Source organism: Aotus nancymaae, unplaced genomic scaffold, assembly GCF_030222135.1.
Source record: "Aotus nancymaae isolate 86718 unplaced genomic scaffold, 86718_ANA_hifiasm-v0.15.2.pri h1tg000051l, whole genome shotgun sequence".
NCBI classification, from domain to species: Eukaryota; Metazoa; Chordata; class Mammalia; order Primates; family Aotidae; genus Aotus; species Aotus nancymaae.
This window is the reverse complement of record NW_026988465.1, coordinates 1,910,152-1,936,787: the sequence shown is the minus strand read 5'-3', so window position 1 is coordinate 1,936,787 and position 26,636 is coordinate 1,910,152.

Genomic DNA, 26,636 nt, shown 5'->3' with positions numbered 1-26,636 from the left:
CTTTCTGGCTGAACTGTAAGCTCCATGAAGGTCAGGGCTTAATTTTTCATGTGTCCTCAATAATGGGAAGCTAAGCACAGATCTCTAAACCAGGCAAGGGCTCTGGAAACACTCATGAAATAACGAGATGTCAGGGTTCCTTAGAGCAGTGGGCTGAGGAACCTCCAGGAACCATCACTCTGCAGCCCAAGTTGGGAGAATTGAGGGATGATCTGAAATACGCAGTTCCATCTTCTGGTGATACTAGTTTCCTTTCTCCGGTGTGATTACTTGTACAGGTTGGGACAAGTTGGAAAAACTGGAAATAACAACTTCAGTTGCAAATGTATTGGCTAGCCTCTCTGAGGCAATTTTGATGGAAAGAGAAACGGCAAAGCAGGTAATACCTGTTCTGTGTTATAAAATAAAACTGCCGTCGGGCTAAAAGAAATCTTTTGCCTGTCTTGCCCAAGAGATTCAGGGAAAATTGGTGGCTTTTTGGACTGAAATCTGGACTGTTGACATAATATTCTGATTGACTTGGAAAAATGATTTTTTGAGAACATAGAAATCCAACTATAGAGACAGGAGCTTTCTTAAATTCTGTTGAAGTACTAGGAGTAGATTAAAAAAAGAGTGAGTCCTACCAAGTTTGGTAGATTCAGAATAGGCATTAACTTTACTGTTCCTACTACCTCTTCTTATCATTTTCCTTCTAAGCCATACCAGTGACAAGATTTACTTACTGTGTGGCTATGTGTTTTCCCCAGAATTTACATGCCACACAAGGGAAGGTGAAACTGTTCCATCTGGGATCTCAAAGCATCTGTCTACCTCTGTCTTTCCTCTGTGTCAAAGGCTCTTCATCTGTGGTACATGTAGCCTCCCTGTTTCACCTCCCTTTTGCAAGTTATGGATTTATTTTTCCATCAAAGTTATGTAAACATTCACTAACATCTAAAGACTAGGAGAAAAAAGTCACTTAAAATCTGACCACCCATAATTGCATAATCACCTGTCCATTATTACCATTTTTAAAATTTCTTCCTTGTGTTTATACTTTAAAATTATAATGACAGTTTACATAAGTTTAAGTCTTGCAATTTTCAATTAACCATTCACATAAGCATTTTTCTTAATGAGATAGTCTTGGTAACTGCCATGGTTAGTAGTCATGTAAGTTTATTGAGTGGAGGTACCATAATTTACTTAGATATTCTCCTACTGATGAATCTTAAGATTGTATCCTTGGTATGTTATTATACCAAATGCCACAGAGAACATCTTAAAGCATAAAGGTTTTCTGCAGCTTGAATCATCCTCCTCAGCTTGGTTCCCAGAAGGAAAATCAGAGCCTTTATCAGCAGGTATGGAGGCGTGAATGCTTTCGGTGTGCCTTTCCCCACTGTTCTTCAAAAGGCCTGTACCCGTTTACCTGGCAGCTGCAGAATACGAAGTTTCCAGGGTTCACAGCTGCATTTTTATTTAAATGGTAATATAGAAATGGACTGCTTGGAATGGTCTTCTGATGGCCTATTTCAGCTGCTCTGTGGACAGGTAGGAGGAGGCAGGTCTACTTCCTGCATCACCAAATGCTCTGGAATCATAACCTCACCTTCTCTTCTCTAAGACAAATTATCCTTGCTCATGATCCAGGGCAGAGTTAAGGCATTCTAAAGCCCAAAACCAGAGAAGGCTGAGGAAACTAGCAGGTAGAATTTACAATTCGGGTTGCAGTGAGATTCTTGGGTCAGGCCTTACCCACCACTTTCTCTTGCTTGGCATTGTTGCCATGGAGTGAGGAAGTCAAGCTGCAGTTTTGCATTAGATCTCAGTCTGCCCAGGAGCACTTTATTTGGTGAGTGGCCAAGGCAATCAATATTTACTGTTCTGCAAATCATGTTCATAGATTCAGGATTGCATCCCCAGCACCTAGAGGACTGCCTAGAGACAACAAGAAGTCCATCTCCCTGTTTCCCAAAGTTGAGAACCTAGATGCTTAGACATGAAGACCTCATGAAAGCAAGACGTAATATCTTTGTGGGCACTCAGTATCTACTTGTTAAGGGCAAGGATGACCGAGTAGCAGAATGAGGGCAAGAAAGGCTTTATTTCACATGAGGCATATTGCAGGCAATGTTGTTTGCTGACCAAACCTAAATTTCATAAAAGGCAAGTTCTTCTTCTTTATTGAGAGAACGTTCCTTTTATGTGGGGTTGCAATATACCTGATGAATCAGCTAATTTCCCCTGGCCCCTTACATCTTGGGGCAGTCATGGATACTGTTTGGGTCTGTAAGATGTGCAAGTGGAGACCCCAAGTTTTTGGGGAAGCAGATTTTTCTTCTTTCCTGTCTTCTCCCATTTCTTTTTGTGAGCTTGAGGTAGAGCAACCATCTTACCACCAAAAGATGACAAACCTAAGGAAGAAAGTCCCAGTCGGAGGATGGAGCTGAGCAAAGAAAGGAGGAGTGAGATGCTGAGGCCATCCTGGGGCTGCTGCAATCAGCCCAAGATGCTGTAGTTTTGAGAAAATTAAACTTTCCTTGGATAAGCCTCTGTGATTGGGTTTTCTGTTGTGGATGACTGAATGTCATCCTTTCTGATACAAGGAACTTAAGGCTCAGGAAGTTTCATTTGTCAAAGGTCATGATGATCATATGGGCCAGAAATAAGACCAGATATAGGTCTATGTAGTTAAGCCAGCCTTTTGATTTCCCCAAACTCCCCTTACCACTATGACCAATTTTAGATTGGAAGGCCCCTCAAAAGTTCTTTGAGATTATGTGCATTTTCAAGTATTTTGGGAAGAGTCTTGATAAATACAAGCTTCTCACCTGTTGGGGAACAAAGGATTCTATGCTTTATAGATTCTAGTCTAGATGTGAGCTCCCTGGAGGGATATTTACATAGTAGGAGAGAAGATAAAATATTAGAAGATTTTAATTTTTTTTGGATTGCTATCAGTTTTGTTAACCCTGTCCTTATATTTCATAGAAAATTAAACATTCAATCTGAAAAATTGGATTTGGCATTTGATATTTTAAAACTCTGACATGGCCTTCCATATTTTTTTGTTGTTTTATTTTTAGGAAAGTTTAGAAAAGGCTGTGGATACAACTGCCAGTGTGTATTTTCTTGATTTTCTGTCACTGTGTTAAAATGTAGCCCCTTTGGCAATATTTCTTAAAGAATTGTCTTTAAATGACATTTGAAAACCATCTACCCTGTTCACGTAGTTTTGTTCCTGGATAAATTGTCCTCTACTTTATGGAAGTAACTTATAAAAGAGACTCAGATAAAAGAGAGAATGAGGGTTAAGCTCATGTGGTGTCTCATTGGCTGAGATAAACTAGTAAAGAAGTATTTCATAAATCAACCAGAGTATTTTCTTTTGTAAGCCAGAGAGGAAACTGCTCCTGAGAGGTTTGTGCCTGGTGCATTTGTCAGCAACAGGTAATTTCCCAAAGGTAGGATGAGCAAAACCATGCTCTCAGCCCACTATTTAAGAGTCATCCTACATTTTAGAAAACAATGTAATGAATGACTAAGACCTACTATTTGATAGCACAATAAGGTGACTAGAGTCAATAATAACTGTACATTTTTAAACAGCCTAAAGAGTATAATTGTATTGTTTGTAACTCAAACGATAAATACTTGAGGAGGTGGAGACCCCGTTCTCCACAATGTGCTTATGTCACATTGCATGCCTGTATCAAAACGTCTCGCGTACCCCATAAATATATACACCTACTATGTACCCATACATTTAAAAAAACATTATAAAAATTTTAAAAAAAGAAAATAACATAAGGACAATGCATATCAGTGCCATGCCCACCGCTTTCCACTGCTACGCCCCAGCCAGTTTCCATGGGGTGTGTTTTCGCGGTTGCTGCACTCGCTCCCATTGTTTCCTTCAGATGTGAATACACGTAATAAAATGTCGGGCGACTTCCTCCAGCGGGCGTGCCCACTCTGACTCAGCTCGGCCCTTCTCTTCAAGTTCTTCACTGGCCATAAGTCCAAAGACATCTGGATGCCGTGGGATCCTGAATAGCTCTTGTGCCTTAGTCCTGTCCTTCCACTTCATCTCAGAAGCCATGCCAATGACACAGCCGTGTCTGGAGGGGACACTGAGCCTGCTGCCAGCACTTGCCCTCAGCCTAGGGGTGGAGTCAACACTGAGTATGACAAAGGGACAGATGGAAAGTCCTCCGTGACACTCACAACTGATCACACTGCATCTGAAGCTCGCCCTATCTCTGGGTTCCTGGTTACAGGTACAATAACTGTTCTTCTGGTTAAACCGGTTGCGTCAGGTGTTTATAAATGGCAGTCGAAAGTATGGACGTTTCTAGGAAGGGCTGAAACCCTTGCAGCAACCCAGCCAGCCATCTGTGATAGCATCTTGTCTGGCAGCCTCTTAAGCCATATCCATCTCTTATAGCTTCAAAAGCGACAACTGCTGGTGGCTACCAGATTTAGCAAGAAAGCATAGAGGATGTCCAGTGAAATCTGAACTTCAGATAAACAACAAATAATTTTTATAGCATTAGCATGTCCCACATATTCCATGGGGCACACTGATACTAAAATATCACTCCTTGTTTATCTGAAATTTTATTTAACTGGGCATTCTGTGTTTTATCTGACAATCCAAATGTAGGCTCCTGGGGAGACTTTTGATGTATCTGTGAGGGTGCATGGGTTCTGTCCATCCTGGGGTCCTGAAAACATATTTGTGTAGGACTCATTTTAAGTTAAAGATCATTCTCTGGAGAGCCATTTCCCTAGTTAGTGAAAGAGAACCACAGAGTTTCTTGCTGGACATTGGGCCCTTCCCTAGTAGGCAGGGTAAGTCTTCTATTTTTATCGATTGACTGAGACAGTGTCTCATCCTGTTTCCCAGGCTGGAGTACAGTGGTGCAATCACAACTCACTGCAGCCTTGACCTCCTGTGCTCAAACGATCCTCCCACCCTAGCCTCCTAAGTAGCTGGCACTACAGGTGCATGTCACCTCACCCAGCTAATTTTATATTTTTAAACATGGTTTCATTATGTTGCCCAGGCTGGTCTCGAACTCTGGACTCAACCAATCCTTCCGCTTCAGCCTCCCAAAGTGCTGGGATTACAGGTGTGAGCCTCAGGGTCCAGCTATTTTCTTATCCCCTCTTCTTTGCACCTTAGCCTGTGGTTGGAGCACAAACTATTCTTTTAATTTCTTCTTCCCTTTCTACACAACTCACCCCCACCTCAGACTGCGGGGGTATGCTGGGCTGTGGCTGCCTGACAGGTGGACTGTGTCCTCTGGGAGTGTCTGTTCTTTCTTATCAACAGGGATGCTTCTCTCTCTGGTCCTGGAAAGCAGTGGGCAAAAAAAGCATTTCAGGCAGCAGGTGGGGGCTGATTGCCCAGAAGCCTTCAAGCTCTGATATCTGGCATCTAGTTCTGTTGACCCGCTGGGTTCAGGAGCTGATTGGATGCCCAGAACCTGCCTTCAGGTGCCACCAAAGAGGGACTGATCCCCTCTCCAGGTCCCACCCTTAATGGAAATGAAGCAAATTCCTTTCCCCTTTAGTTGAGATAAGACTGGACTCTTAAGCAGTAGCCTTTATTATTTAGGAAACAGGAAAGTCAAAGCAAACACAATAGTCCCAACGTATAAATGGCTGTGTTTACAGAGGCCACTTTCTGGTCCTAACCTTCCCTGTCATAGAGCAAGTGCAAGGAATCCAGTCTTGAAGGTTTCCCATTCTTTCAACCTCTCTGGACCAGATGAGCAACTGAGGTAGACTTGACTGGTGCCGCGTGAGGTTGCGTATGACTTTCACGTGCTCCCAACATCTGCTCCCACCTCCTACGGCATATCCCACTGCACCACCCCACCCTCGGGGACCTTCTGGCTTTCCTCTCTGACCTTGAGGAGCTGTCTCCCTGGTCACTCTGCCCTCCTATGCCTTCTTCCCCCTCTCAGGAGTCTCCATGAGTCTACTTCCATTTCCCTCTGTTCGACTGTCCCTTCAGTGGATACCTGAGTCCTCCCCAGGAGGTCTGGAGCTGCCTACAGGTCACGTAGCTTTGGAGGCAGCCTCTGCCTTTCCCTGGATGTGTCTGCATCCCACAGCTTCCTGTGACAACCAGCAAGGGACCTTTCCTCCCTTCTGTTTCTCTCCCCAGCCTCACTGTCCTCTGCCCCAGCTACTAGGCACCCACTTGTACTTGCTGAGAAGTCTCTGGCCTTTGGTTCCTGCAAAGATAAAGATCTCAATCTCAGATGTCATTATCTTCAAAGAGCAGCAGTGATGTATGGTTTTATTTGGTTGCTAAACCATGTCAGGCTCACTTCCCTGGGGTCATAGTAGTAGAAAGAAGAGAAAGAGAAACCAGTTTGTCAACAAAGACAAGCTGGGAGATTTTCCAGAGTTCTAATTCTCATTTGATGGCCCTTTATTGAACTTTTACATATGTAACCTAACTTATCCCTTCTACAACTTTTAAAAAAGATGACAAAAGGGAAATGTTTACGTGTCATTACTCCCCACCCAACTGTGTCTTCATCATGGGGCTGCCACCCTTATGTCTTTGTGATGGGCTGGAGTGTACCCCTCTAAAATGTGGATGTTGAAGCCCTAACCCCAGTATCTCAGAATGTGGCTGTACTTGGAGACAGGGCTTTAAACAGGTGCATTAGGGTGGACAGCGGTGGTTGGAGCACAACCTATCCTTTTACTTTCTTCTTCCCTTGCTACACAACCCACCCCAACCTCAGACTCTGGGGTGTGCTGGGCTGTGGCTGCCTGACAAGTGGACCGTGTCCTCTGGGAGTGTCTGTTCTCTTTCTGGGAGTGTGATTCTCTTTCACTAACTAGAGAAATGGCTCCCCCAGAGAATGGTCTTTAATTTAAAATGAGTCCTACACAAATATGTTTTCAAGACCCCAGGATGGACAGAACCCCTGCATCCTCACAGGCACCTCAAAAGTCTCTCCAGGAGTCTACAGTTGGATTGGCCCTAATCCAATCTGACTGGTGTCCTCACCTCATGAGAAGAGGACATGAGGACACACAGAGACACCGGGGATGATGAGGTGGAGCAGGGTGGCCACGTGGGGACGCAGGGGGAAGATGCTGTCCGCAAGCCAAGGAGAGCGGCAGCAGGAGACGCCAACCCTGCTGACACCTGGATCTTGGACTCCCACCCAGCCTCCAGAGCTGTGAAGAAATGAATTTCTGCCATTTAAGCCCCCCAGTCTAGGGCACTTTGTTAAAGTAACGCTAGCAAACTAATCCAGTTTAAAACAGTGCTCATCAAGGTTATGGTCTTTCTGGCCTGCTCTGAGGCTCCTGATGGTGGGTTGTGAGGGAAATGGAGAGGGGGGCTGGGGTGACCAAGGGCAGCATTCCATGTGGGGCCACCCTTTCTTCTCTCCTGGAACCCTTGTCCTCCTTTCAGAGCCCCGATCTGTGTCATCGCAGCCATAGCCTAATCACAGAAAGGACTCGTGGGAAGGAGGGAGTGGAGACTCTAGAAGATACCCAAGGGCCGTCCTCCGACCAGAATCCCAGTGATGTGAGGTCTGACTGCCCAAATCTTGTGAAGACTTATGATTGTTTTAAAAAATTCCTTATAGAAAATGGAAGAAATAAGAAAAATGGAGTAAATGAGGGGAAAACTCTAATCCCATAGTGGTAATATTACCCTCTATGTGTGAAATGCATTGTGGTTACAAAGCAGTTAATACCGACGGTCCTTATGGACCCTGTCTGGTGGATGGACAAGGTATTATTATTTCCATTTCACAGAAGAGGACAGTGAAGGTGAGCATCTTGCCCAAAGCCATTCAAAGAGTAAAATTTGGAGACAGAGCATAAATTCTGGTCCTGGAGCTGCACAGTGTTCACGCTCTCCATTTTTTCCTGGGGCCTCTTCCTTGATAAAAACACTGAAATTCTTCTTCCACCACCTGGTGGAGGTGGGCTGAGGGCTGAGGTCCCCACAGGTGTGTGGCACTGGGAACACATCCTCTGTCCCCTCTGCTCCTTCTCTTTCCCCTCTTCTCCGTGAAGGACTGTGCTGTGATTTTGCCAGGTAGAAGGCAATAACACCCACTCTGGCAGCCCACAAGGCCGCAAAGCCAAACAGAAAGTCAAAGCCGGCTGTGTTTCCACCACCTCCAGGGTGCCTCCATTTAAAATTAAAGCTCAGCATGTTGTCTTTTAAAAATTCACAATTTATTATGAAGGCAGAAGAAAAGCTCTTGCCCTAGCGATTAAGTTTTCAGAAGGATCACCTTGTAGCCAGGCTGTAAAACCGTGGCTGCTGGAAGGCTGGGGTATTTAAAGAATGTGAGCTGAAGTGGTTTTTCTTGAGTCGTTTTTTTCATTTGCACAGTGCTAAGACATTTGCCATGAGAGGGGCATTTCAGAGCTTTCAGGCCAACTGCAATAAACTGGTAAACAACAGCCTGCCATTGAAGTGCGGATTTTTCTTCTATGCCTAAGGGTTATTTGCACCGCCTGTCACCATCCCTGCTTCTTGTTGCTCTGGACTTTCTGCTCTTCAGCTATGGCAGAAAAAATAGCTGGGTCAGGTCGGGGTTTGGAAACTGGTCTGACCCTTACTCTGAATTGTTGGCTCCCAGGGTCCCTGCTGCCCAGGAAGCCTCTCCCTGAGACATGTGGAGATAAGGACTTCAAATATCGATTTAAAAGCCTCCGGGAGCAGCAGTGAGGTATTATTTGGTCTCTGAAACTGCTTCTTGGTTAAGCTCTAGTTCCAAGCCATCTGGGTCACATTTCCTGTAGGAAAACACAGAGAACCCCTGTCTTCTTCATGGACACGCTCCTCCCAGCACTGAGTGTCTTTGCAGATCAACACTTTCAAAGAGTTTTGAGGAAATCTGTGAAGGCTCATGCTACAGCCAAAATAAATCAAATAGGATAAATGTTCACTCTTTAGAGTCCTCTCTTCATTAGTTTGGGATGAGTGACAGTTTACGCTGGGGTGAGTTAGAAGCAAAAGGGGCAGCCTCTAAGTTGGTCCCCATGATCCCCTCCTCCTGATGTTTTCACCTGGGTATAATCCCCACTGCTTGAATATGTGTTGGGGGTGTCCCTGTGACTTGCTTCTGACTGATGGAATATGGCAAAGGTGATGACTGCATGACTGGATTACATTACACATTTAAGACTGTCACCCTAGCAAATCACTCTGACTCTTGTGCTAGGTTTGAGGAGGGAAGCTGACACATTGTGGCCTGCCTATGGAGAGGGCCACGTGGCAGAGAACCGAGGGCAGCCTCCAGCTGTCAGCCAGCAAGACATCAGAAGCTCTCAGTCCTACAGCTACAGTGAAAGACATTCTTCCAACAACCAAGTAAGCTTGGAAGCAGCTGCTTCTCTCATTGAGCCTCCAGATGAGAACACAGCCTGGTCATCACCTTGATTGCAGCCTGCAAGACCTTGCAACAAAGTATTCAGTCCATACGCAGACTTTTGATTCCCAAAAACTGGGAGACGATACATGTGTGTTGTTCAAAGCTGCTAAATTTGTGGTAATTTGTTACACAGCAATCAATAATGAATACAAGGAGCATGCAGAATGAATTAATAAAACCGTTTCACAGGAGTGCTGTGCAGCTACCAAATAAGGCAAGCTATGTAAGCCTCTTTGAAAGCACCATTTGCGCCTAAGAATAGGCAACTATTTTGACTTCTTAGCCATCCTTTTAAGAAGATGTGGAAGAAATGCTTCAAAATAAAAAATGGGGAAAAGCAGTGGATTTGTCACTTCCTGCACGTGTGCTCTTGTAGAAAAAGCAATCCCAACAAAGGTTTAGCAAGTGCCAGGGCCACAGCTGTGGGAGTGAGCTGGCCACTGATGCGCACGGGAGGCCACTGTGGCTGGAGCAGAGTCGGCCGGGAAGACGGGGAAGGAGAGCAGATCAAGGGGGTAAAAGAGGCTTGAGCGGTTAAATAGACCCTTGCAGTCACTATGAAGACTTTGCCTTTTGCTGGGAGACTGTCGAAGGGTCTGAGGAGTGCTTGGGAGAATGATCTAACCTGACAGACTCTAGAACTAGTGGTGCTCTCATCTTCGTCTGTGAGTTGTTTCAGAGAAAGCAGATGCCTGGGTTACAGAGGTTTTGTTTCATTTCTGCATCTATCCTGCTACTTAGCACAATGTCTGACATATTAGCTGCCCAGTAAGGGTTTGTTAAGTTGAACAGACTGTGCAAACAATCCATTATTGCTGTGAGATTTTTGACATTCTGAAGAATCAAAGCCACAAACATTCTCACATTGTTTAACTAGCATTGGAACTGTTGATATAACTGATGAAAGAAAAGGTAAAGCTGGGCCGGGCGCGGTGGCTCACGCCTGTAATCCCAGCACTTTGGGAGGCCGAGGCGGGTAGATCACGAAGTCAAGAGATCGAGACCATCCTGGTCAACATGGTTGAAACCCCATCTCTACTAAAAATACAAAAAATTAGCTGGGCACGGTGGCGCATGCCTGTAATCCCAGCTACTCAGGAGGCCGAGGCAGGAGAATTGCCTGAAACCAGGAGGCGGAGGTTGCGGTGAGCCAAGATTGTGCCATTGTACTCCAGCCTGGGTAACAAGAGCGAAACTCCGTCTCAAAAAAAAAAAGGTAAAGCTATGTTAATAGTACATTTCTGGATTTTTAATCCTTCCCCAAAGTTCATGAAAAAGAAAACCAGTAGTCAGATGTTACCCTAGGTGGGTGACGGGCACTCCTTCATCTGCCAGTGATGCTAAGGAAGATGGAATGGAATAAGACATATTTGCTTCTCCTGGTGTGTGCTGGGGGCTGTCCCCTCCTGCAGGTACCTCATGTGGCTTTGCCTACAGTTCTTGCAGCTTAAACTATGGCTAGTCTATTCATCAAGTTAAGCTTTTTCTTTTCTTTTTTTTTTTTTGAGATGGAGTCTCGCTTTGTTGCCCAGGCTTGAGTGTGCTGGCATGATCTCAGCTCACTGCAACCTCCCCCTTCTGGGTTCAAGTGATTCTCATGCCTCAGCCTCCAGAGTAGCTAGGATTACAGGCATGCACCACCAGGCCCACCTAATTTTTGTATTTTTAGTAGAGACGGGGTTTCACCATGTTGGCCAGGCTGGTCTTGAACTCCTGACCTCAGATGATCTGCCACCTCGACCTCCCAAAGTGCTGGGATTACAGGCGTGAGCATCAGGTTAAACTTGAGGCTTCCACTCTGTTGTTATCATGAATGCTTTGCTTCTTCCTCAGAAGAGTGAGGATCCCAGGGGAACTCTGAGAACCAATAACTCTGTTGAATGGTACGAACAGTTGGGTAGCTAAGATACGTGTGATGGTGAATTTTATGGGTCACCTTGACCAGATCATGGTATCCAGATATCTGATCGAACAACAGTCTCCGTGTTGCTGTGAAGGTATTCATTAGATCTGAATAACCTTTAAATCAGTAGACTTTGAGTAAAGCAGATCACTCTCCATAATGTGAACCTCCCCTAACCAGAAGGCCTCAGAGAAGGAAGAGCTTCTGCTTCCAGACTGCCCTGGGACAGGGCTCAGGACTGCAATGTCAGCTCCTGGTGAATTTCCCAGTCAGCCAGCCTGTGCTGTGGATTTCATACTTGCCAGCTCCCACAATCATGTGGGACAATTCCTTAGACTTTTCTGTCTCTTTCTCACTCTCCCTGAACACATGTATATATATATATATATGTACATACATGTATATATATGTACATACATATATATGTGCATATATGTGCACATATATACACGTGTGTGTGTGTGTGTACATATATATATGTACATGTATACATACACATCCTGTTTGTTCTGTTTCTCTGGAGAACCCTGACCAATACAGTGTGAACATTCAGAGAGACTGGAAGTCTGTCTGCTTTCCCCCTTCTCTGAAGCCTGGCTCAGTTGGGTCTTTTTTACCTTCTCATTTTCGACCTGTGAAGCATGGGTTACGTCTTCTACACAAGAAGATGCTGCATGGGCATGGGTTGAGATGTATCCACCCCGCCCCCAGAGCCCTGGTGTTGCTGGCTGAGGAGAGAACACTGGGAGGAAAGTGTCTCTGGTTCGCATCCCAGCCAGCGCCTGGCCCTTGGCAGAACCTGCCCTCTTGCCTGCTGCTCCTCACCCGGACTCCAGGGGATCAGACCTTTAGTAAGCCAGGGTGTTGCTGTTTCCTCTGGCATGAACCTCCCCTAAGACCCCTTCTGGCATTCTGTCCCCTATCTTTTATTAAAGGTGTTTCCATTCAGAGTAAGTCTGATAAAAGCCAAGGACACTGAGGTGTGGGCCCTGTGCGGCTGACTCCACAACTGTCCCATAGAGAGTGGTGTGGGGAGAGGGTCTCCAGCCGGTGGGTTTGAGTGGAGGGCAATTTTGTGAGCAGTTGGGGTGCCCTGACTCCCTTTATTCCCCTTTCTTTTTCTTTTGTTATTACATTTTAGGTTTTGGGGTACATGTGAAAAACATGCAAGATTGTTGCATAGGTGCATACGTGGCAGTGTGATTTGCTGCCTTCCTCCCCTTCACCTATATGTGGCATTTCTCCCCATGGAAGCCCTGCTGGCCGTATTAGGGGCAGCTGCACACAGCCACCCCCTCCTGGAGGTCTCCCTATCCTTGGGCCTCACTGGGTGACAGTGAAGAGACATGGGGCAGGGGGACATACTGGCAGCTGTGGCAGGAGGCCCGGGATCTTTAGCATCCTCGAGAGCAGTGGTGGTTTCTGGTGGCTCCTCAGAGCTCAGCTCAGTGCTCTGCACCCAGAAAGGGCTCAGTTCATAGGGACTTGGGACAAGGCAGGACTTCTGTGCCCTAGAAAACCTGGACCCACCCCCAAAAGGACCCTTACTCCCAGCTCAGTCAGGACCTGCTGGGCTCTGCCTTGGGACGTCACTCACTGAGTCTTGGAGCCAATAGGAACAGTGCTCATTTGAGCAGGAGCTCTGCAATTTGCTCTTTTTATAACACATTTCCTAACCGAGGAGACACAGTAAAGCCTACATAGGAACAGGGTCCTGAGTGGGCCCGGGGGCTGTCATCCAGCTCTCCTTCCCCACTGCAAAATGAACTACAGGGACAGCAAGGTCCCCGAGGGGAGCAGGGCCTGCCCCTTCCCCAGGCCACTTTCAGGCCCTTCAGAGCCCGCATTGTCAGGTGACTGGGAAAGACCCAGAGAGCCAGTGACAGGGTTTTGGATCGTTCTCCCTCTCCTCCTCCACCCTCTCGGGGCCCCCTTGCCTGTGCTCCTGTGGTCTAGAGGATCCGGGAGGCTGGGCCCGACACAAAGAGCTTGGCCGCGGCCACCCTCAACATGGGAGCCCATGGGGCTTGTGTCAATCACGGAACCGCTGAAGTCCAAGGTGCTGGTGGGGGGTGGGGGCACTGCTCACAAAAAGTAACCACGTTCTTTTTGTAAAAGCACAGAATGGCATTTCTCTTCATGCATCAACGCATGCTAGAAGATGATGCATCTTCTCAAACAGACTTCGCAGAGAAGCCAATGCTTATAAAGCAAAGACTCAATTCTGATGGTTTTCATTAGTGCATAGCACAAAGCTCAGAATAGACGGGGAGCCACTGCCCAAACGCCCGAACAATTAGGGGCCTGGGGAGTCGGCCACCTTCTGAATTATGATAGGATGTCACATGTGTGCGTACATGTGTGTGTGGGGGGGGTGTGGGCAGGTGGGGGTGGGGTTGGGATGGGGAAGAGAGGGAGAGAGGACCACATACTACAGTGGGGAGGAGTGGACAGGGATGGTAGGGAATGGGAGGAGCCATTTGCTCCTATCACTGACTCACACAGAGGCTTCCTCCCTTCTGTTCCTTTCACCCCTAAACCAGCGGGGGAAAGACCTCTAGGGCAAGGGTGCAGATGTTCCAGGAAAGTGATCTGCGGGAGAAACCGGAGCTTCCTTCCTTCCTTCCTCAGTGCTTTCTCACTCTCAAAGCATAGCTATTTCAAGTGAGCTGTTCAGCACGGCCCTGGGACCCCAGCAGCTGTTTCCTCTGCTTCAAGAACTAGGTCGGCCCCATTTCCGTCAAGCTGAGAGTCAAATGCGCTGTCCCCTGTCACTGCAAACGGCGGCAGGCTGCACAGGGCAGCAGGAATGGAGGCCTGTGTTCTAGGCCCCGAGCTCCCTGGCCTCCCATGACCCGGAGCTCTGCACCAGTGCTCACTGGAACATGCACCGCAATCTCCCGCGTGAAGGACTCAGGTGCCTCTTACTCCTCCAATGCCTGGGAGGTGTTCTTGGCACTTCTTCTTCTTATAAGACCACCCTCTCATCTGGAGGGAAATATCTTAAAATCAGCAGTATTGTTACATGCATTCAGTAGCTTACTCTTGCATAGACAGGCAGAGGTGCGGGTGGGGAGAGCACAAGGCTAAAACCATTGAGGAGGCAAAGAGCATGACTTGACTCACTGACACTGTGAGCATGCGTGCACACGTGGGTGCGCACCGTGTGTCTCTAGGACTTGTTTGTTGACATCCAACCTGCCTGCTGCTTCTCTGCGAGATAGGTTGGGTTGCCTGATTATCAGCTGCAGCAGATCAAGGGATATTTGAGTAAATTTCATGCAAATTTGAAGCATATCTCAGTGTGCTCTGGATCTGTGAATTCCCAGGACTGTAAGTGAAGCAGAGACAGGGAGGTGGTAAGGCACTCATAGTGAACAGAGGGCAGAGCTGGAGAAAACACATGGGCTGGGAAAAGTTGCACTTAAGGCAAACTGGGTATGTGCAAATGAGCACCTCTCCTTGCACTGACCACATGCAGGGCTCTTTCTTGCATGGGCTATCTCCCATAAGATAGGGGCCTGACTCCAAGAGGAAGAATGCCTTCCCTTCTTCCCTGTCCCTTATGGTCATCTATAAAATGGCAATGTGCGTTGCCTTCCTGATGGGAGGGGATCCAAGTCTCTGAGCACTTCTGACCTCAACGTGGGGAGACACCTATAAAAGTCTGCTTTATTTTATGTCTCCTTATTTTTATTATGCAATCAGTTTTCCTTAATCTGCCTTTATCTCTCTATATTACAGACCTAAGACAAAGCTCACATCTTTTCCTCTCTCCCTTCCTGTCAATCATTCTTCGATCCATTGCATGTCCTACTTCCTGCAGGCCCCAGCTCTCTGACTGTCAAAGGCCCCAGCCAAGCTAGTGGTAGATGCAGCATAGGGCCATAGGCTGCAGAGCACAGGGGGAAAGGGCCTGCTCAGAAGGCAGCATCTTGGAAGAAGCTAAATCGTATGCTGAACACGCTGCCCTTGTAAAGGGGCTAAGTAGAGAGAGAGAGATTGCAGGGATTGCTGACAAGACAGAAACCACGGAAACCAGACATAAGAGAGACATTTCAAAGCAGAGGCCTGGGAATGAAACCTAAGAAACTCCCCACGTCAAGAAAATATGTCCAACAGTTGTGTATCATGAATGTGCTAGTGAGAGACGATCACCCCTGCTGCACGCCTAGGGGATCACCCATCCAGGGAATAAAAGCTCCTAACAGGGGGAAAGGCAACATGCCTGTTACGGACTGAATGTTTATATTCTCCTCAAATTCATACTTTGAAGCCCTAATCCTTAATATGATCATGTCTGGAGATGAGGTGTTTGGGAGGTAATTAAGATTAAATGAGGTTGTGAGGGTGGGGCCGTAACTGGGTAGGGCTGTACCCTTATAAGAAGATGAAGCAAGGCCAAGAGGAAGAATGCCTTCCCTTCTTCCCTGTCCCTTATGGTTATCTATAAAATGGCAATGTGCATTGCCTTCCTGATGGGAGGGGATCCAAGTCTCTGAGCACTTCTGCGCCAAGAACAAAACGCGGTTAAAGGACAATCTCTTCAATAAATAGTGCTGAGAAAAACTGAATATCCACATGAAAAAGAATAAAATTGGACTTGGATCTTGCACCATGCATGAAAATCAACTCAAAATGAATTAAAGACTTCTATGTGAAGCTATAAAAATCATTGAAGAAACCATAGGGAAAGCTGTTTGACAATGACCTTAAGCAATTATTTTTCTGATATCACATGAAAAGAACAGGCAACAAAAGCAAAAGGAAACAAATGTGACTAGATCAAACAACAACAAGAAAAAACCTTATGAACATCAGAGGAAACTATCCACAAAAATGAAAATGCAGCCTGTGGACTGCATTTTCAACAAGGGGTGAATATCCAAAATATATAAGGAACTCATACATCTCAACAGCAAAAACAACGACAACAAAAGCCAGTTAGAAAATGGACAACATGGCTGGGTACGGTGGCCAACGTCTGTAATCCCAGCACGCTGGGAGGCCAAGGCCAGAGAATCGCTTGAGCCTAGGAGTTGGAGAATAGCCTGAGCAACATGGTGAAACCCTGTCACTACAAAAAATAAAAAGCTCAGGGTGAAGCTACAGAAAAATTGGATCTCCTCTTAACTTGCGCATGCCCTCCTGGAACTTTGTCCCTCTTCCTGAGCCCTGGAAGTCTCTCCCTTCATTTCCAGGACCTGTGACCCAACAGAGCTGCAGAACCAGGAATTCAGAGGGCTTCATTCACAGTGCCCTGGACATTTTTAGGGGCCTCTCACTGAGTGCAGTGAGCAGATGGTCAACATACCTGCCTGTTTCTCAGGGAGGTGATATTTCAGTGCTACCCACAGGTGACCGAGGTGTGGCCCAGGCTGCGTGTGTGTGCCTGGCTGCTGATTCGTGTTAGTGAGAATCATGGGCTTCCTGTCACAAGGACTGTGCTGCTGTCAATCTCTTTAACACCTAAAGTCATCATTGTAAAGGAAGAAATCACGCATCAAGAAAGAGCACATAAACAGTTTGAGAACACCATCTGTGCCATCCTAGCTGCCTAGGAGGCTTAACGCAGTGTTTATTGAAACAAAAGTCTGCTAGACATAACCTTTCCTCAACAGACAAGGGGCAGGGGAGAGGGAAGGCAAAGCTTAGGAATAACTCCATTATCTCAGCTCTAATAGAGGAATATGTACAGGAGGAAAGGTCAACTGGTTGAAAGAAGCAGCTTTCAATATTAGTTTTCTTCTTTGCTCTTTTCCTAATATTTGACTTTTATTGTTGACTTAAAACCTTTTTTTCCACAAGAACTTTGCAGCATACATTTCTAAATCACAGCTAGTTAATAAAATTTCTACCTTATCAAGCACTGAAAATGCCATTTCAAAAATCTACCTAAGTGATATGCACAGTATATGCACATACTTATTTTATTTGCCATATTCAGTGAATGATGATGGATCAGGCACTTTAGATGCATTATTTTTTTTAAGCCTCCAAATAACCACATGAGTTGGTGCTTTTCTTATCTTTATTTTACAGATGAGAGAACATAGGGACACAGGAATAGAGTAACTTGTCCAAGGCAGTTGGTGGGCACTTAGATAAGAAAGACTACTCAGTACCTTACTGGCCCTGACTATGAAGAAGTATGTTCCTTACCTCATTCCTGCTGCTGCCTCCTTTTGTGTAACTTACAGGACTGGGGTCCCTGAACTGCCTATTAGAGAAAGGCAGTTCTATGCCTTTTCTCATTCCCTGTTTTCTACTTTCCTTTATCCCTCTTTCCTCTTCTTTCTAATTGCAACAGAAACACTTACTTTTAAGTATCTATTAGTCAATGCACACAATTGACCCCAGTCATCACTGGGTTCCCAGTTCCATGAGAGGGATAGACAGGGTAGCAGATAATGACCACTGAGTTTGATGAATGCTCTAGGAAAAGAATCCATGAGAACTATGGAAAGCTATGGAGGCACAGGGGTAGAACCCAATGGGAGGCAGCAAAGAGTAGTTTAAGAGATGATCTTTAAGCAGAATCAGGAAGAGTCCAGGTTTTTCAGGAATTATGGACTAAATTGTGTCCCTCCAAAATTTGTATGTTGAAGCCCTTCCCAGTGTGATGATTTGGAGATGAGACCTTCTGGGGGTAATTCGAGTTAGATAAAGTCATGAGGGAGGTCTTTATGATATTAGTGACTTTATAAGAAGAGAAACAGTAAGAGATCCTCTCTGTCCACCATTTAGGACATAGTCAGTAAGTGGCTGTCTGCAAGTCAGGAAGAGAGCCCTCACCAGAAGCTGAATTGGCCAGCACCTTGATTTTGGACTTCCCAGCCTCCAGGTGAGAAGCACGCCACCATGCTGGGCTAATTAAAGAAAAAAAATTTACGGAGATAAGACATTGCTATGTCAACCCATGTTATAAGTAGAATTTTTGATGCCGCAAAAGAAGTATCACTGGAATTATAAATTTCCTCAGCAAGGCAATTTACTTCTATAGAAGGGTGTGGCTCACAGATGGAACAATGGCAAGTGCACACCTGGACAAGGAGGGGAAGAGGTACTTATACCTGATGGAGGTCGCCCCTACTCCTGTGTTTTTCCCCTATCGGCTAGGGTTAGACCACACAAGCTAGACCAATCCTGATTGGCTATTTTAAAGAGAGCAGGGGTCTAAGCTGGAGTGGCAGGGTGGGTGGTTTGGCGGGAAGGATGGTTATGGGTGGATCAGAGCAGGTAGCCAGGGGTGACCTAGGTCAAAGAAGGTGACTAGAGCAGGTGACCAGAGCAGGTGACCAGGATGAGTCAGGATGGAGCCGGGGGCCAGGGGAACAGATGTGAACTACTGATTAGAACCGGTGGAGAAGGTTGTTTACTGGAACTATAAGGAAGTTAAACTCTAAAATAGAGAATTGAAGAATAAGAGAGCTGAACATACTGACATACTTTTTCTTTGAAGAGAAACTTGGGGTTCACTATATCTAACACCCAGGTTGGTCCCAAACTCCTAGCCTCAAGTGGTCCTCTTGCCTTGGCCTCCTAAAGTGCTAGAATTACAGGTGTGAGTCACTGTGCTCAGCCAGTTTCCATTTGAAAATTCTCCCTTTGGCTCTTTTGGAGAATGGACAGAAGCAGGCACAAGTGATGCCCAGTCAGAACCTGGGCTCCCAAACCTGGCTGCAGATTGAAACCCCTTGGGGAGTGTAAGATAATACTGATGTCTCCATTTCCCCTATTCTCAGAGATTCTGATTTAAGTGGTCTGGGTGTGGCCTGGCATTTGTAAAAGCTTCTCAAGTGATTCTAATGGACAGCAGTTTGTGTATCATTGAATCTAGAAGGTTAAAGATGTGATCTAGTAGCAATCTGATGGTGCTGTGCACTAATGCTGTGACCATGAGATTCTAAGTCATGAACTGATATGTGAGATGCATTTTAAAGGTAGAAATAGCAGCTTTAGAGGCACTTTGGTCCTGAATGTCAGAGAAGCAAGAGGTATTAAAGATTACTCACAAGTGAGGGTTGAGCTACTGATACACAGTTGGGAGGCATCAATATTTGGGTTGGTATTTAAAGCCTGAGGAATAGAAGCAATCACATGGAAGTGAAAATTTAGAGGGAAGAAGGTGGTAAGGATGGAGCCCTGAGGGCTGGTAGTGGAGGATTTGCCTGCATAGGAGACTGAGAAAGAGAGGCCAGGAGGCAGAGGGCATCACAGAGGGAGGGCGGTGTGCAATTCTCAGTGATGGAAGCAAGCCTGGCAAAGAAGTGTGAAGAGCAGAGTCAGAGGTGGGGAGAAAGGGTTCAGAGGTTGGTGAAGGTTGTTGGCCTCTTTAGGTGTGAGTAGGGCCAGAAGCCAGAACAGAGTATGATCAAGGATGCATGGAGGCTGGAAAAAGTGGAGGCAATGTGTGTAGAAAATTATTTCAATAAGTCAGGCTATAAAGAGAAACAAGGAGATGAAGTGGTAGCTGAAAGGGGATGTGGAATCGAGGGAGGGTCTTATAGGTTGTGGGGTACCAAAGTGGGGCTGTGTACTGATGAAAATGCAGCAGTAGCTGAGAGAGAAAGAGACAGAGAGAGAGAATAATCATCGTCATCAGCATGATCATCACCAGGGAAGGAAAGTCCCTGTAACAGTGAAACAGCGAAAGAATTAACATAATTCACTCCATTTTTGTTTAAGGGGCCTTTACCCATCCCTGCACATAGGCTAGGGTAATTTTAGAGCACTGAGATAATATGCAAAATAGCAATCATGTAGTTTTAAAAACTAATTCAAGGATTAAAGGAGAAGTATACAAACAACTACGTGTTGTTAAAGATTTATTGGAGCGTAGTGACCTGACCAAAGACAAAGAAGTTCCCAACTTCTTCAGACCCTGCTGCGGTCATCGGTTACCTCTTGATCCCAATCCCCTCCTGTTCCTCCTGCCCTTAATGTTAAAAAAAAGCCCGGAATTTGTACTGACTCGAGACAGTATTTTAGGACGTTAGCCCACCATCTTCTCAGTTTGCTGGTTCTCCGATAAACCCGCTTTTCCTCCCAACTCTTGTCTCTTGACTTTTGGTTTTTCACCTAGGTTTGTTTACATCCTTATGAAGACCAGGCCCTGAGCCATGGGAGAGACTGGCCATTGCTAGGAGAAGCAATGTCCCCTCCATTTTGTCAAGAAGAAGAAATAAGAAAGGGACAGGGCAGAGGAGCTTTGTAAATTAGTTACGAAACTGCCTTTGGAAAATTATGACTGAGACACTGAAAGAGACCTAACTTAAATGACTCCATCTTGGTTCTAAACTTGAAGCTGTCCTTATTCCTTCTGAGAGGATGTAAGCTGAATTAACTTTGGGAGGAACTTAGTTTATAGTTTAAAATAAAGATGATAATAGTCCTTTCTCAAAACAAAACTCCTCTTGCCTGGGGTCTAGACTGCCTTTGTAGGACTAAAAAATTAGCCACAAGGTTATAAATTATGGTTTAGGAGTCATGTAGCTGGAGGCTACAAGATTCTGACCCTCCCTAAACTGCTCCTAAGATTAGTGCTTGAGATACTTTGCAGACCCTGCACTTGATGGATCAACTGGCACCACCCAGGTAGATAAACTGACTCATCTGATCTTGCAGCCTCCATCCAGGAACTGACTTGGCACAAGAGGACAACTTCAACTTCCCATGATTTCATCTCCGACCTCACCAATCAGCACTCCTGGCTTTACTGGCTTTCCCCCACCCACTAAGTTGTCTTTAAACACTATGATCCCTGAATTCTCTGAGAGACTGATTTGAGTAATAACAAAACCCTGGTCTCACGCACAGCTGGTTCTGTGTGAATTACTCTTTCTCTATTGCAATGCCCCTGTCTTGAGAAATAGGCTCTGTCTAGGCAGCAGGCAAGGTGAACACATTGGGCAGTTATAGTTATGGGACAATGAGAGGACTAAACTGATAGATTTCATTTTCTCAGTTAAGTATAATTAAGCAGTCAGGAGCCTCAAGTAAAGGGCCAGTAGGGGTTGGGAATAAGGAGGAGAGGTGAGAAGTTAGAGGAGTTGAGAGACGGTGTGAGGTTGCCATTGGAGAAAGAAGGAGAGTACACTTATTAGAGAGTGTTGTGTGTCCATTGGAGGGTGACAATGATGCATTTATAGCAACTACTAAGGTGTGTCTTTTGTCCCCATTGCCAAGGCCTAGAGGCACAGGCACAGCAAAGAGAAAGGAGATGGTGGGCTTCATCCTGGCTTGGGGATTTGCAGGTCTTTGGTGATTTCACAAGAGCACTCTTAATAAAGATGGAAGGAAGAGGCTGAATTGTGGGTGGAGATGTCAACAGGAGGTGTGGGGACCTGGAGGTGGGCTGCTCCATCTCCCTTGGGAAGAACCTGGCTGACAGCCTCCAGATACCACACCTTTGATTCCTTCCCGAACCCTTAACAAGAACCTGCTCTCCCAGGCTACTCCCAGCAAATGACTGTGGGTACTGATGTAACGGTGAATTTACTTTGGAGTTTTAAAATAATATTTGTATTAATTTCCCACGGCTAGGTAAAAAATAATTACTACAAACATAGTAACTTAAAACAACACACACTTATCTCACATTGTCCACAGGTCAGGAGTCTAGGCATGCTTAACTGGGGGTCTCACAAAGCTGCAATCAAGGCAATGGCTGGAGCTGGGGTCTCATCTGAGGCTCAGGGTCCTCTTACAGGTACAGGCAGTTGTTGGCAGAATTCAGTTCCTTGCAGCAGTGGAGCTCACGGCAGCTTGCTTCTTCAAGGCCAGCAGGAGAAGAGTCCCTTATCTCTGGACCAGCTTTGAAAGGCCCACCAGGATAAACTCCCTTTCAATTAAAGCCAACTGATTAGAGACTTTATTACAAAATCTCTTCAACCTTGCCAGATAACATAGCCTGATCACTGGAGTGACACCTGTCATGTTCAAGATCACTCAAACTTGAGGGGAATGACATAGGCATGCTCACCAGGAGAACAGCAGGCTTGGCCGGGGTAGAATCCTGCCTCCCACCACATTCATACATGCAGAAGTGAAAAAAAGGCACTTCTTTTTCTTTTCTGATTGCCAAAGGAACATGAATTCATAGGGTAGAATCTAGAATCTGTAGAGATGTACAAGGAAAGAAATTAAACTCCACTCATAATATCACACTCCTCTCCCTAAATATAAACACCATTATAATTCTGATTTATTACTTTTAATATAATGGGATCATCATTTAGAAGTTTTTTAAAAAAATTTGCTATTAGATTAAATGTTTTTTGAAAAGAATATGAATACGGGTCCCAGCACTCCATTGTGTGACTATACAGTGGTTTGATTTATTAACTTTTTCCTTTACACTTTGGTTGCTTCCATTTTTAGCTACTGCAGATAATGTTGATGAATTTGCTCCAGCACATTTAAGTGCTTGTTCAGAGCTCACTATCCACTCAAAGCTTTGGGGGCAGAAATACTTAAAGTGATAGGGTCAGATGGCAATAAAAAACAATCAATCAGAAATGAAAAGCATCCCCCACCTGAGCAAGTTATGTGAAAAATCAAATTAGTTTTTATTTGAACACATTTTTCTCACAAGTATTTATTGAGAAAAGTGAGATGCCCCTAGAGGGCTCTGGCTTAGGGCTTCTTGAGAATGGAGATGGCATTTGTCTCAGATTACCCATGTTATAGTGAACCCCAAGTTTCTCTTCAAAGAATCAGTATGTCAGTATGCTCAGCTCTCTTATTATTTATCTATTTTAAAGTTTAACTTCCTTATAATTCCAGGAAACAACCTTCTCCACCAGTTCTAATCAGTGGTTCACATCTGTTCCCCCCAGCCCTCAGCTCCATCCTGACTCATCCCAGTCACCTGCTCTGGTCATCTTCTTTGACCTAGGTCACCCCTCGCTACCTGCTCTGACCCACCCATAACCGTCCTTCCCACCAAAACACCCATCCTGCCACTTCAGCTCTGACTCCTCTCTCTTTAAAATAGCCAATCAGGATTAGCCTAGCTTGTACGGTCTAACCCTAGCCAATAGGGAAATGACAGAGCAGTAGGGACGACCCCATCAGACATAAGTACTCTTTTCCCTCCTTGTCCAAGCGTGCAGCCACCATTGCTCCATCCATATGCCACACCCTTCTATAGAAGTAAACTGCCTTGCTGAGAGGATTTATCTTCAAGTGCTATTTCTTTTGCCTGTCATTCTGTGCTGGGTTTGTTGCACCATGATTTGGCCTTGGACCCTGTCCAAGGCATGGGGTCCCTGGCAGTGCTGGCTGGGCCTTGTGTCTAAGCTCACTGTTTAACTTTACTGTAGAATGGGAGCTCTGGGAAGGCAGTGTACTGTTTGTACTTTTGAAATTTTCTAGGAGTGGATGTATGTGTTTTATAGTGTAGAACATGGACATGCAAGACCTGGGCAAGAGCCGGAATGCAGGGCTAGATATAACTGAGTTGCATCAAAGGGGGTTCCTGCAGTTGAGTCACTGGGAAATGCTAGGGGAGCTGAACCTTGGCACATTGATACCTGACACTCTGGGCACCACATCCCTGTTCCCTTCCAGGTTTAAAGGGAGTCATTTCTCTTCAAGCCTTTTGCTGTGCTGTCTCTCCTGGGAACAAACTGCTACTCCCCTTTAAGTGGGTGTGCCCCTCTTGTTTCCCCTGCTCTCTCTGTCTCTCTCCCCTCTTCTAAAAAGCTCTCTCTAGAGTAGTTGTGAGCTAGGCAGATCCAATTCGCAAGCTAATTAGTGCCCAGGGCATCCAGCAAAGGAAGTCTCGCTTTTTCTTTCCCTTTTGTTGTGATGGTGGGAACCCTAAGCTGGGTGAGGCAAGTGTGAATGTGAGTTTTGGGAAGAGTGACCACTGGTGGTCTGTCCTCTACAAATCTCCAGGAAGTAGCTTTGCTCTCAGGGCTTCAACAATCCTGTGCTTCTCATCTTTACAACTCTCACAGGACCAAGCATAGGCAAAACCAGTGGTTCTTAATCGGGGATGATTTTGCCTCTCGGGATGTTTGGCAACATCTGGAGACGTTTTTGACGGTCAGTTCTGATGTGAGGTGGAGAATGTGTGCTCCTGGCATCTCATGGGCACAGGCCAGGGAACCTGCTGGGAACCCTACAATGCAGTGTTACAGGAGTTGTTAAGAAATTATTTTAGGCAGATAGAGAGGAAAAGAGGTCCTTGGAAAGTTGTTTCTTTTAAAGCAGCTCCAGAAATGTTTCTTGTCTAGCAGGAAAGCCCTGGCTCTGAGAGCCAGGCTGGCAACCTTTGATGTGTCAAATGCTAGCCATTAGAAACTGGGTCCACCCAAACATGTCCATTCCCGCTGTCTCCTTCTTGCCCTTGCCCCACCACGTGCCTGGCAACATGGCTGCCCCCACATATCACCACGTGTGTAGAACATCATGGTGCCCTGTATTTGCATATTAAAAGGTTAGGGTGGGAGGGCCAGTTTTTTCACGGGCTATATGAGTGACAGGCCTGGTCAAACCAATCCCCTGAGCCCTATGCAAATCAGACACCACCTCCTCCAGCCTCCTCATAGAAGCAGCCACTTTTCTGTAGCACATGAGGTCTCCTCTCTCAGCTTTGGAGCCACCCACCCTCTGTCTCTGTACAAGGGAGCTTCTTTCTTCTTTCTTCTTCCTTCTTTCTTGCCTATTAAACTCTCTGCTCCTTAAAACCACTCCACGTGTGTCCGTGTCATTTTATCCAGTTCCTACGAGACAAGAGTCCTGGTGTTTCTTCACTCATTGGAGCCTATCAACAGGACAGCCCCTCCCTCAACCAAAAATTATTCTGCCCAAAATGTCAAAAGTGCCAAGGCTGAAAAATCCTGATATAGACCAAAGTATTTATTACTACTGTGACCGGGAAGCCTGGGTCCTGGGCTTATGGGAGAGGTACCAAAGTGTGCATGGACACCCTCTGCCTGAACTCTATTTAGGGCAAGAACCATGCCCTACTTTTCCACACTTTCCCTAGAGGAAGATCAGTCGAATTCAGATATCCCCAATCCGAGAGAAAAGAAACAAACAAATGTCCACATCTATTTGGTCAGGGGTTTAAGCCTCATGGAAACACATACTCATTTTCATAACAATGAGGCATGGAAGCAAAGGCCTGGCATGCCCTCACCAAGACAGTTGTTTGGGGAAGAGTGCTAAACTGGCAGAACGAATCTCCTCCCCATCCCTCAGATGCCCACACCTTGCTGGTTGGTGTTCAGCAACACCTTTTCAACTCACGTCTGAACCAGTGAGTTGGTCAAATAGTAACTGGGCAGGAGGCCTATCCTTTCCTGGCTAGAGTCTGAACCTATTTAACTCCTTGTATCTTCAGTTTTCTCATCTATAACAAGAGGACGGTGGCATCTGCCCTGGATAATTCAAAGGGCTGTTTGTTCTTATTTCGAGGGGGCATATTTTAACACCGAACTTTATATGACCAAGTAACAAAGTTTGAAACGTGCTTTTGAAAGCTGGTGTATGTGAGAATAAACTTTGGAAGAGAGGTGTGGAGAAACAGTATCCTTGGGGTACTAAAGATGCGCTCAGGCCTGGGTACTCAAATTGTGATCTGCGAATAGAACAGCTGCATGGCTACCCTTGAGAGCAGGTCAGAAATGCAGAATCTTGGCCCCACCTCAAGCCCACTGAGTCAAAATCTGCATTTTAACACGATCCCCACGGGATTCCTGTGCAGGTTTGAAATCTGAGAAGATACCTACATCTTCTGAGCTTATTTACACTTTGTAATTCAGAGAGATGGCCTCCCTTTGGGTGGTGTGTGCTAAATTAGTTTTATGGATGATGCTTTGGGCACCATTTTTTCTTCATTACAGACAGTGCCTCACAGATCAGTTGTGAGGGAGAGTGTCTTGAATTGCCAAGTCATAAATTTAATATCGGAGACCATCTTCCCTTATAGCAGGAACCTACAACAAATATATTCTAGTGTTTCCAAACACTGTAACACTTTAATGTGATATCTGGGGCTGAAAGAGCCCTAGGTCAGAAGATAGGCTTTATGAATCCCCTGAAACTGTCATGTAGAATTGTGTGTGTTTTCCATTACCAGAGGAAAGAATCTATTGCTATCATCACATTCCTAAAGGGGTCTTTATTCCAACTATTGAGAACCATTGACATGAGTTCATTTGCTTATCAAATGTTTATTGACTGTCTCTTACATGCCAGCACTGTGTTACTATACATGAAGGGGAGAGCTATCAGGTGGCAAATCACTGATGGTGAATCATTGATTACAACTTAAACTAGGAAAGAATCTGAAGATG